This window comes from Bos indicus, chromosome 19, assembly GCF_029378745.1.
Source record: "Bos indicus isolate NIAB-ARS_2022 breed Sahiwal x Tharparkar chromosome 19, NIAB-ARS_B.indTharparkar_mat_pri_1.0, whole genome shotgun sequence".
NCBI classification, from domain to species: domain Eukaryota; kingdom Metazoa; phylum Chordata; class Mammalia; order Artiodactyla; family Bovidae; genus Bos; species Bos indicus.
The window spans coordinates 41,633,240-41,643,255 of NC_091778.1; positions in this window are offsets into that span (position 1 = coordinate 41,633,240).

Genomic DNA, 10,016 nt, shown 5'->3' on the forward strand with positions numbered 1-10,016 from the left:
TCAGAATGGACTGGTTGGACCTCCTTGCAGTCCAAGGGACTCTCAAGAGTCTTCTCCAACACCATAGTTCAAAAGCATCAATTCTTCGGCGCTCAGCCTTCTTCATAGTCCAACTCTCACATCCATACATGACCACAGGGAAAACCATAGCCTTGACTAGACGAACCTTTGTTGGCAAAGTAATGTCTCTGCTTTTGAATATGCTATCTAGGTTGGTCATAACTTTTCTTCCAAGGAGTAAGCGTCTTTTAATTTCATGGCTGCAGTCACCATCTGCAGTGATTTTGGAGCCCAGAAAAATAAAGTCTGACACTGTTTCCACTGTTTCCCCCTCTATTTCCCATGAAGTGATGGGACCGGATGCCATAGAGGCACACAAAGACACACATTCCTCAGGGTGGGGTGGGGGTGGGGTGGCAGGGGTAGGGTCATGAAATGGAATGAGGTCCCAAAGGGTTGGAAGTACCCTCAGGCAAAATGAGTTTAACAGATAAAAAGCAGGAAGAGCCTTTCAATGGGGGAGGGTGGGGACAACCGTGGCCTACTCTAGCTTCCTGAGACCCGAAAACTGACCAGAGGAAGCAGAAGGTCTCTGAGGGCAAGTCACAAAGGCTTCTGAGAATGAAACCTGAGCCTTGAAAGCAAGGTGACTGGAGAATGGGGGATGGACACAAGAAGGGTTCCCTCACACAGGCAAGCAGAGAAAAAATGGAGCATGGGAGGGAACGCCAGGGATGGGGCCTTGCTCAGCCTTGCCTCTCTCCACTTCCCTCCTCCATCACAGGTAGCCTCTCAGGAGCAGAACTCCCATGACTTGTCTCAGATGTGACCAGTTGACTTATAGCCTCTCCATGCTTCATTTTTTGAGGAATATGCTTTCCGCCGGTTCTCACAGAGCCCTTTCTCTCACTTCTCTGCAAGGTTTCCTCTCTGTGTCTGAAAGGCACTGGGCTCAAGGAGCAGACAGCCCTGCAGGTTCAGCTGCAATGACCTACATCGGCTCTCCCCTAGGCCCTGGTGTGGGGGTGCTGAGGTTTCAAGACAGGAACTTGGGAATCTAGCACAGATCTGCAGATGATGACTTCAGGGAGACAGGCTGCAAAATCTGCACTGGTGGACTGTGAGGTAGGGTTGAGTTCTCACTTTGTCATTTGTGGACAATATCAGAAGACTCTCCTATCCCCCCAACGCAAAAACATTTCTGAGCAGTGACCCACTGGATAGGAGCCAGAGGTCTCTGACAGGCCTGGTCTCTATATTCATTAGATTTGGGAGTAGTTTTTGCCCATTACCCATTCTCACTGAACCCATTCCAGTCGGCTGGAAAGATCTCCTTGGCCCTGAGGTAGACCAACAAGTTTAGATTTCAACTGATTTATTTCAGGAACATGGAGGCTTGGTAGAAGTAGTCAGATATGCAGAAATCCACTCCCAAGCTTTACTATTAAGAGACGTACTTCCTTAGACCCAATGGCTCTGAGAAGGATCCACAAGGAGCCCCAGGGCTCAGGACCATGGCTGCTGAACCTCTGCTTCCAGCTACAGGCCTTCTGGAACAGGCAAGACAGGTTCTAAAATAGTTTTCCCCCACCCCCACCTCTCACTACGAACCAGTGTTTAGGATGCCCACCACCTCCAGATTGTGGATGTTTTGCTCTGGCAAGGAAATCCTATTATGGGGATAGGAAATTAGGTGATGGTGACAGAGAATGATAGATGAGCCTTTTGCTTAGCAGGCAGAGAGAAAGAGCGAGAGCGCGCGAGCGAGCAGGCTATACAGGATTGGGTGGCTCTCCTGTCCAAAGGGCTTCCCCTTGGCCAAGCCCCACCCCAAAGCCCAGGAAGTCCAGAGCTTGGCACCCAGCCAGGGTGAGAGCATTCCTCCGGACTCTGACAGGCCGTGGGGGATGGTGGTAGTGCTCCTACGGCGAGGATGGGGGAGGGGAAGGAAACGCGCAGGGGAGGAAATGACTTCGGAGGGTAAGAGGTGGGGAGCTATTATAGTTCTTGGTCCCACGAATCCCTTTTAGAAAGAAAGGCTGAGGCTGAATGTCTTCCCAACAGCCATGCGAAGGGTCTGCAGCTTCAGAGCAAATGACCCCTAAGTCACCTCTCTGCTCAGGGTCACCACTGAAGTCCTGAACAGTCCTCTGGAGGTTCTCTGTCTCCGCGTCCCTAACTCTGGGGCTGTGGTTGAGCTCGGGAGACCCCGAGTGGCGAAAATCTGGAATTGCAGCTGGACTGGGGGAGGAGTCCATCGGGTCTCCCTCAGCCTCTCCACCAGGGCCCCTCCCTTTTCCTGCACTAGGCCCAGAACTCTGGAAATAGCACCTGGTAACCGGAGCGCTGACAGATGCTGAGTTATAGAAGGGCAAGTGTCCTTTACGTTCTAGCTTCATTGCCTTGGAGCTGTTTCGCTGGAAAATAAGTGCCTTAGGACTCCTCCCATTCCCTTCCACACATCTCTCTTTAGTATGCCCCTGGGTAGTGTACCTCTTGGCTACAATGGAAGTCCCCCTGTTTGTGTCCCAAGAGACTTTTAGCCTTTGGGTTATCTACTATGACCTCTATGACTCTGGAGGGACAAATGGCACCCGACTATTCTGATTTTAAATTTACCCTTCCTTTTCTGAGCACTGCTTAATGTACAACCCTTTCTCCTAGTCAGCCTTCAGTCGCATACCTTCCATTACCCCAATTCCTACCCAAACCCTCAGTCTCACATCTTACCTGGGGAAAAGGAGTGGAGAAGAAAATGGACAAAGTCTTTGTGAGAATTTTTCCCAAGGAAAACGGTTCCCTCTGTTTAGCTTCACTTGAAGAATTGATGCTTTTGAACTGTGGTGCTGGAGAAGACTCTTGAGAATCCCTTGGACTGCAAGGAGATCAAACCAGTCAATCCTAAAGGAAATCAGTCTTGAATATTCATTGGAGGGACTGATGCTGAAGCTGAAGCTCCAGTACTTTGGCCACCTGATGTGAAGAACTGACTCATTGGAAAAGACCTTGATGCTGGGAAAGACAAAGCAGGAGGAGAAGGGGACAAGAGAGGATGAGATGGTGGATGGCATCACCGACTTGATGGACATGAGCAAGCTCCGGGAGTTGGTGCTGGACAGGGAAGCCTGGCATGCTGCAGTCCACGGAGTTGCAAAGAGTCGGACACGCCTGAGCGACTGAACTGGCTAGCTTTTCCTGGTTAGTCCCCTTGCTCTGCATCAAACCTTACCACTGGACTGATTTTTACTGTCCTGCCCTCCCCTTTCCTCCAACATGATCTTCCAGGGCTCTACCCATCCTGGGCAAATGTTCTCAACGCTGGGAGAGGATTCTGCATTCTGGAAATAATTTGCAGCTTGAGGAAACAGCCCATAGAGGAAGAACTGTTTTCAGTGTTGTTGGGGAAAGGGAGGTGATGGAGGAGGCCACAAACTGAAGGCTCACTCTAGGAGAGGTCACGTTCCCGTTATCCGGCACATAATTAAAGAACTCAGCTGGTATTCGGGGATCTCCGAGAGCTCTGCCAACATCGTGAAGAACTCTAGGGAAATCAAGTACAGGTAGTCAAGTTTGCAGCTAGGGATTAAAACTCTACCCAACTCCTCCTCCAAAACAATTTCCTTTCACGATATCCCTCCTCTTGAATTTGCCTCATCTTTTAGTTGTATGATCCTTAAAGCTATCAGCCAGGGAGTTACGTGGGTTTGAAATAATCTTAAGTAGAGGCAGCAACAGCCCCCTTTTGCACTCCAGCCCTCAATCAGCTTTCCTCTCCTCCCCATGCTGCTGCTCCACATTCACCCTGAAGGGGGCACTTTTGTTCAGTCGTTAAAAGTCCTTTTGCCAGCGAAAAAGGAGCCGAAGAAGGAAATGTAACAATTGGTCACGTGTTGGGGGTGGGGTCCTCGCAGAGGTTTCTGGGAAGGGAAGGGAGGTCCACGTGGAGTGGGCGGGACTCGCTGAAAGTTTTGGCGGGGCTGGCAAAGGGAGAAATATGCCCGAATTTGAGTTGTGATTTTATTTGAAAAAAAAAAAAAAAAGGCAGCAGAGAGGGTGGAGGGTGTGTCCTGCGGAGAGGCCCCCGCGGAGGGGAGAAGGGGAGCGGCACGCAAGCATCCTGCTCGCGGAAGCCTGGAACGCAGGGCAGGGTATTTGCCAGAAAGAGCTCTGGGCCGGTGCCGAGCTTCAGAGCCGGAAACTTCTGTGGCTCCATGCTGGTTCCCCATCCCCCAATCCTCCAGAAGGGAAAGGTAGCCTCTCCACCCGTGGTCTCATTTCGGTGCCCTGTGGAGCTGGGCTACTGCCAGCTACGCAGCCCCAGTCTTTATTTACCTTTCCGAGAGCCTCAGGAAGCTGCAGAGATGAATCTTCTCTTTCTGGGAAGAAGCCAAAGCAAGTCTCTTTTTACTACTTAGTTCTACCCCACTATTAGTAGGGAAAGGCAACTTCATGCAGTCTTAAAGGTGATCTATTTCTTTTTTTTTGGTCTGGGGAAACCAGGACCCAGACTGGTAAAAGGGTTTGCTACATGCTCTTTCCACACTGTAGGCTTTCCATTCAAAGAATGTAGGTCATGGAAATGGGATTCCGTCATTCCAAAAGTCTTAAGAATAATGGTTGAAGTGTTGGCTTTATCTCCATCCATACACTTAGCCAGAGGGCAAATGGAAATGGTCACTATCCCATTAGGGATGAAATAGGCAGAGAAGTGTTTAGGGACTTGATTTATGGGTCCTATGGTTTACCTCAGGCTCCTCAAGCCAGCAGGTCTACTCTCTCCCTCTTGGTCTTTACTCTTTGGTATCTTATGTCCTTATGTGTCCTAGTTTAGGGATTATCACAGTTTAAAACCTAATGATAGGGCTTCCCTGGTGGTTCAGTGATAAAGAATCCGCATGCTAATGCAGAAGACACAGGATCCATCCCTGATCTGGGAAGACCCCACGTGCCTCAGAACTAAGCTGATGGGCCACATCTGTTGAGCCTTGCCACAGTCGGAGAGCCACAACTACTGAAGCCCAGGAGCCCTAGAGCCTGTGCGCAGTAACAAGAGAAGCTTTCATAATGAGGAACCTGTGCACTGTGACTAGAATAGCCCCCACTCTCTCCAACTAAAGACCCAGTACAGCCAAAATAAATAAATACGATTAGTTAAAAAAAAAAACTAATGGTTTCGAAGCAAAAATTCTCTTCCTTTTTAGAGAGCTTCTCTTCCCAAGTTTCAGTTTTCTGGTAGTTTATTCACCTCATCCAATGAATTGAGATCAAGGAGATCAGACATCAAATTCAAAATTCCAGCCTTTTGGGGGAGAAAAGCATGTTTACTTAGTCTGAAGCAGTGAAATCCTAGATTTTGGATTTCAGTGCTGTAAAGTTTTCAGGAAAAAAAAAATGTAGGGAACTGATGTAGGATTGCCAGCTTTTTATTTTGCCAAGTAAGGACATTAAAAAACTACCACTACCAATTGCTGTGTACTATCATCATCATTTTAGAAAGGTACATTTCAACATTTGCAAAATAGCAAGTATGTGATCTCTGAGTAAGTGACAGTATTAAGCCACCCTGCCTTAAATTTTGGTTTCGCTGGTGGCTCAGACAGTAAAGAATCAGCCTGCAATGTGGGAGACCTGGGTTTGATCCCTGGGTTGGGAAGATCCCCTGGAGGAGGGCATGGCAACCCACTCGAGTATTCTTTCCTGGAAAATCCACATGGAGAGAGGAGCCTGGCATTAAATTTACATGGGCGCATTTGTTATTTGTAGACGTATTTATTTATCTTTGTTTGCAGCGGGTCTTCATTGCTGTGTACAGGCTTTCTCTAGTTGTGACAAGTGGGGGCTACTCTTTCTTGAGACGCTCGGGCTTCTTTTTGCAATGGCTTCTCTTGTGGTGCACACCCTCAGTTGCTTTGAGGCATGTGGAATTTTCCTGGACCAGGGATCGAACCTGAGTCCCTTGCATTGGCAGCTGGTTTCTCATCCACTGTACCACCAGGGAAGTCCTATTTGTAAACTTTCAAATAATGGCCATTCTGACTGGTTTGAGGTGGTGCTCCATTATAATTTGATTTGCATTTCTCTAATAATTCAGCTAAGTATTTTTGAATATTGAAAATCTAAAGTAGTATTTCACATAACATGAAAATGTATGAAATTCGAACTTCAGTGTCCATAAATAAAATTTTGTAACATGGTAGGAATGTGATCACTGTTGCGGTATTCACACCAGAGCCTTTGCTTTCAAACAGTGAATCTGCAACCTGTCATTCCCTCTAAATCCCCATACCAGTGGTACCTTAACCATCAGCCACCATTTGTTCATTTACAGTCTTTTGTGCTGCAACAGCAGAGTTGAATAGTGCAAGAAATTCCACTGCTGTCAAAGCCTAAAATATTTACTATCTGGTTCTCGAATAATAGGCCCTGATATAGACGCCAATGTAGTGTTTTTCAGACTTAAGGTGAATCAGAATCATCTGGTGCACTTGTTAAAACACATACTGCTTAATCCCACCCAGAGTTTCTGATTCACTATGTCTAGGGTGGGACCCACGGAGAAGGCAATGGTGCCCCACTCCAGCACTCTTGCTTAGAAAATCCCATGGATGGAGGAGCCTGGTAGGCTGCAGTCCATGGGGTCGCTGAGTTGGACACGACTGAGCAACTTCACTTTCACTTTTCACTTTCATGCATTGGAGAAGGAAATGGCAACCCACTCCAGTGTTCTTGCCTGGAGAATCCCAGGGACGGGGGAGCCTGGTGGGCTGCCGTCTATGGGGTTGAACAGAGTTGGACATGACTGAAGTGACTTAGCAGCAGCAGCAGCAGATTGGGACCCAAGAATTTGCATTTCGAACAAGTTCCCAGGTGATGACAGTCCAGATTTGGTCTTGTTGTTCACTCAGTTGTGTCACTCTTTGCAACCCTATGGACTGTAGCACGCCAGGCTTCCCTGTCCTTCACTATCTCTGTTTGCTTGAACTCACATCCATTGAGTCAATGATACCATCCAACCATCTCATCCTGTCACCCCCTTATCCTCCTGCCTGCCCCATCTTTCCCAGCATCAGGGTCTTTTCCAATGAGTCAGTTCTTTGAATCAGGTGGCCAGCATATTGGAGCTTCAGCATCAGTCCTTCCAGTGAATAGTCAAAGTTGATTTCCTTTAGGATTGACTGGTTTGATCTTCTTGCTGTTGAAGGAACTCTCAAGAGTCTTCTCCAGCACCACAGTTCAAAAGCATCAACTGTTTGGTGCTCAGCCTTCTTTATGGCCCACCTCTCACATCTGTACACGACTACTGGCAAAAAGCATAGCTTTGACTAATAACGGGAGTTTGTTGGAGAATTCCATGGCCAGAGGAGCCTAGTGGGCTGAAGTCCATTGGTCACAAAGAGTTGGACGTGACTGAGCAACTAACATTTGGTCTAGTGAGGAAGAGAACAGGGAATTTGTTCATGGAACAAATCCTGGTCTTAGAAGTCGACCACAAAGTCCTCCTTCTCCCTCATGCCTTCCTCACTGTTTCTACTGATTACAAAGAAAGTGAAAGTTTAGTCGTGCAGTCTTGTCTCTTTCTGACTCCATGGACTGTAGCCCACCAGGCTCCTCCGTCCACGGGATTTTCCAAGCAAGAGTACTGGAGTGGGTTGCCATTTCCTTCTCCAATTGATTACAAAGTTCTGTAAAATAATAATGCGAAAACTAGATTCTCAAGCCTTATATTAACCATTTATCATCTCTCACTTGAACTAATAGCCTGCAAGTTGGTCTCCTGCCTTCAGTACAAACATATATTAGCTTTCAAAAACACAAATCTGATTATTCCTCACTTTGCTGGAAATCTTTCAGTGTTTCACCTTGGCTGATAAATCAGTTGTCTCAAGTCCCTCAGAGAGGGATTGGTTCCAAAATCCTGCTCAGGATACCAAAATCCTCGAATGCTCAAGTCTCTTATATAAAATGGTGTATATTTGCATATAGCCTATGCATATCCTCTAAGTCATCTCTAGTTACTTACAATACCTAACACAATGCAAATGATATGTAAATCATTGTTGGGCTTGTAGCAAATTCAAGTTTTGCTTCTTGGAACTTTCTGGAATTTTTGTTCCTGAATATTTTCAACTTGCACTTGGTTGAACCTGTAGATGTGGAACCTGTGCATGTGGAGGGTCGATTGTATCTATTTCTTAACTGGGCCTTCAGACCTCAATAATCTGGTCTCAATATACCTCGCCTGTTTTATCGCCTATATTCCCCACTATCCAAGCTAAAGTCCAGTTGACTTCTCCATTTCCTCCAATACATCCTTTTATCCCAGGTATCTGTAATGTTCTCAACTCTGCAATGTCCTCCTATGGCCTCAGCCTTTAAGACCCACTTCAGTTGTCACTTCCTCAGTTCCCTCCAGATAGTATGTTCTATCTTCTCTGTGCTTCTAGACAACTTTTTTCTTCCCTAGGTTTCACTATTTACACCCTATTAATAAGGCTGTCACTCTCAACCAAGCTAAAGGTCAAGGGTAGAGGCTTTCTCTTAAATATCTAAACACTTCATTTACTCAGTGAATATTTATTAACTGCCTACTTTAGGCCAGATATATTTCTACGGGCTAAGGAGACAGCAGAGAAAAAAAACATAAAGCTCACATTCTAGTGGAAGAGGACAATAAACACAATAAATTACATATTAGATAGTAATATCTAACATTATCTATTAGGGGCTTCCCTGGTGGCTCAAAGGTTAAAGCATCTGCCTGCAATGTGGGAGACCTGGGTTTGATCCCTGGGTCAGGAAGATCCCCTGGAGAAGGAAATGGCAACCCACTCCAGTATTCTTGCCTGGAGAATCCCATGGACAGAGGAGCCTGGTGGGCTACAGTCCACAGGGTTGCAAAGGGTCGGACACGACTGAGCGACTTCATTTCACTTCACTTCAGATAGTAATAAGTTTATGAAAAAACTAAAGCAGGAAAGGCCCGGGAAGGAATTTAGAAGAGGTTGTGGGTTTACATAAGATAGCCAGAAAAGAAGGCTTGATGAAAAGACATTTACTAAAACACAGAAGCAATGAATAGGAAGGTATGTGAATATCTGAAGAAACAGTGACACAGGTGGAGAGAATAGCAAGTGAGCAGACCCATGCTGGGTGTGTGTGGACAGCAAAGAGGTGAGTGTGGCAGGAAGGGACTGAGTAAGGGGGAGAGTAGTAGGAGTCACCAGATTCTAAAAACCAAAAGGATAATTTTGTTTTTACTCCAAGTAAGATGGGAAGTCATGAGAAAGAACATGTTCTCATATCAGGTTCACTGTGGCTGCTGTGTTGAGAACAGACCTCAGTGGGGGAAGGCAAAGGTTGAAACTGAGGGGCTAATTACAATGTTAGTGCAATAAAAAAAAAGGTGAGATACGATTATGGCTCAGATTATGGCTCAAGGTGGAAGTTGTGGAAATGTTGCAAAGGTGTATGTTTCTGGATATACACATTGAAGGGCAATGGTATTGAAGACTGACTGGATGTGAAGTGAGAGAGAGAGGAAGGCTATAGAAGCAGGATTTAGATGAGGCAAATTCAGGAGTGTGATTTTAGACACAAATTTGAAATGCCTATTACAAGTTCAAGTGGATATGTTTCCTAGGCATCTGAATATATCATTTTGGAGTGAGGGAATGAGCCTAGGAAGAAGATCTAAATTTAGGAGTTGCCAGTATAGAGACTTGGGTTTGATCCCTGGGTCGGGAAGATGCCCTGAAGTAGGAAATGGCAACCCACTCCAGTATTTTTGCCTGAAAATTGGACAGAGGAGCCTAGCAGGTTATAGTCCTTGGGGTCGCAGAGTCGGACATGAGTGAGCATGTGAGCAGTGTAGAGATGGTATTGAAGGTCTTGACACTGAAAAAGATCACCGTATTCTATATGCCTCCTGCCACACATGGCCCCCACTTCACTGGTATCCCTAACTCCAAATACTCCCTTTGCAGATCTGAGGCCATACAGTCTGGCAGAAGAGGGCT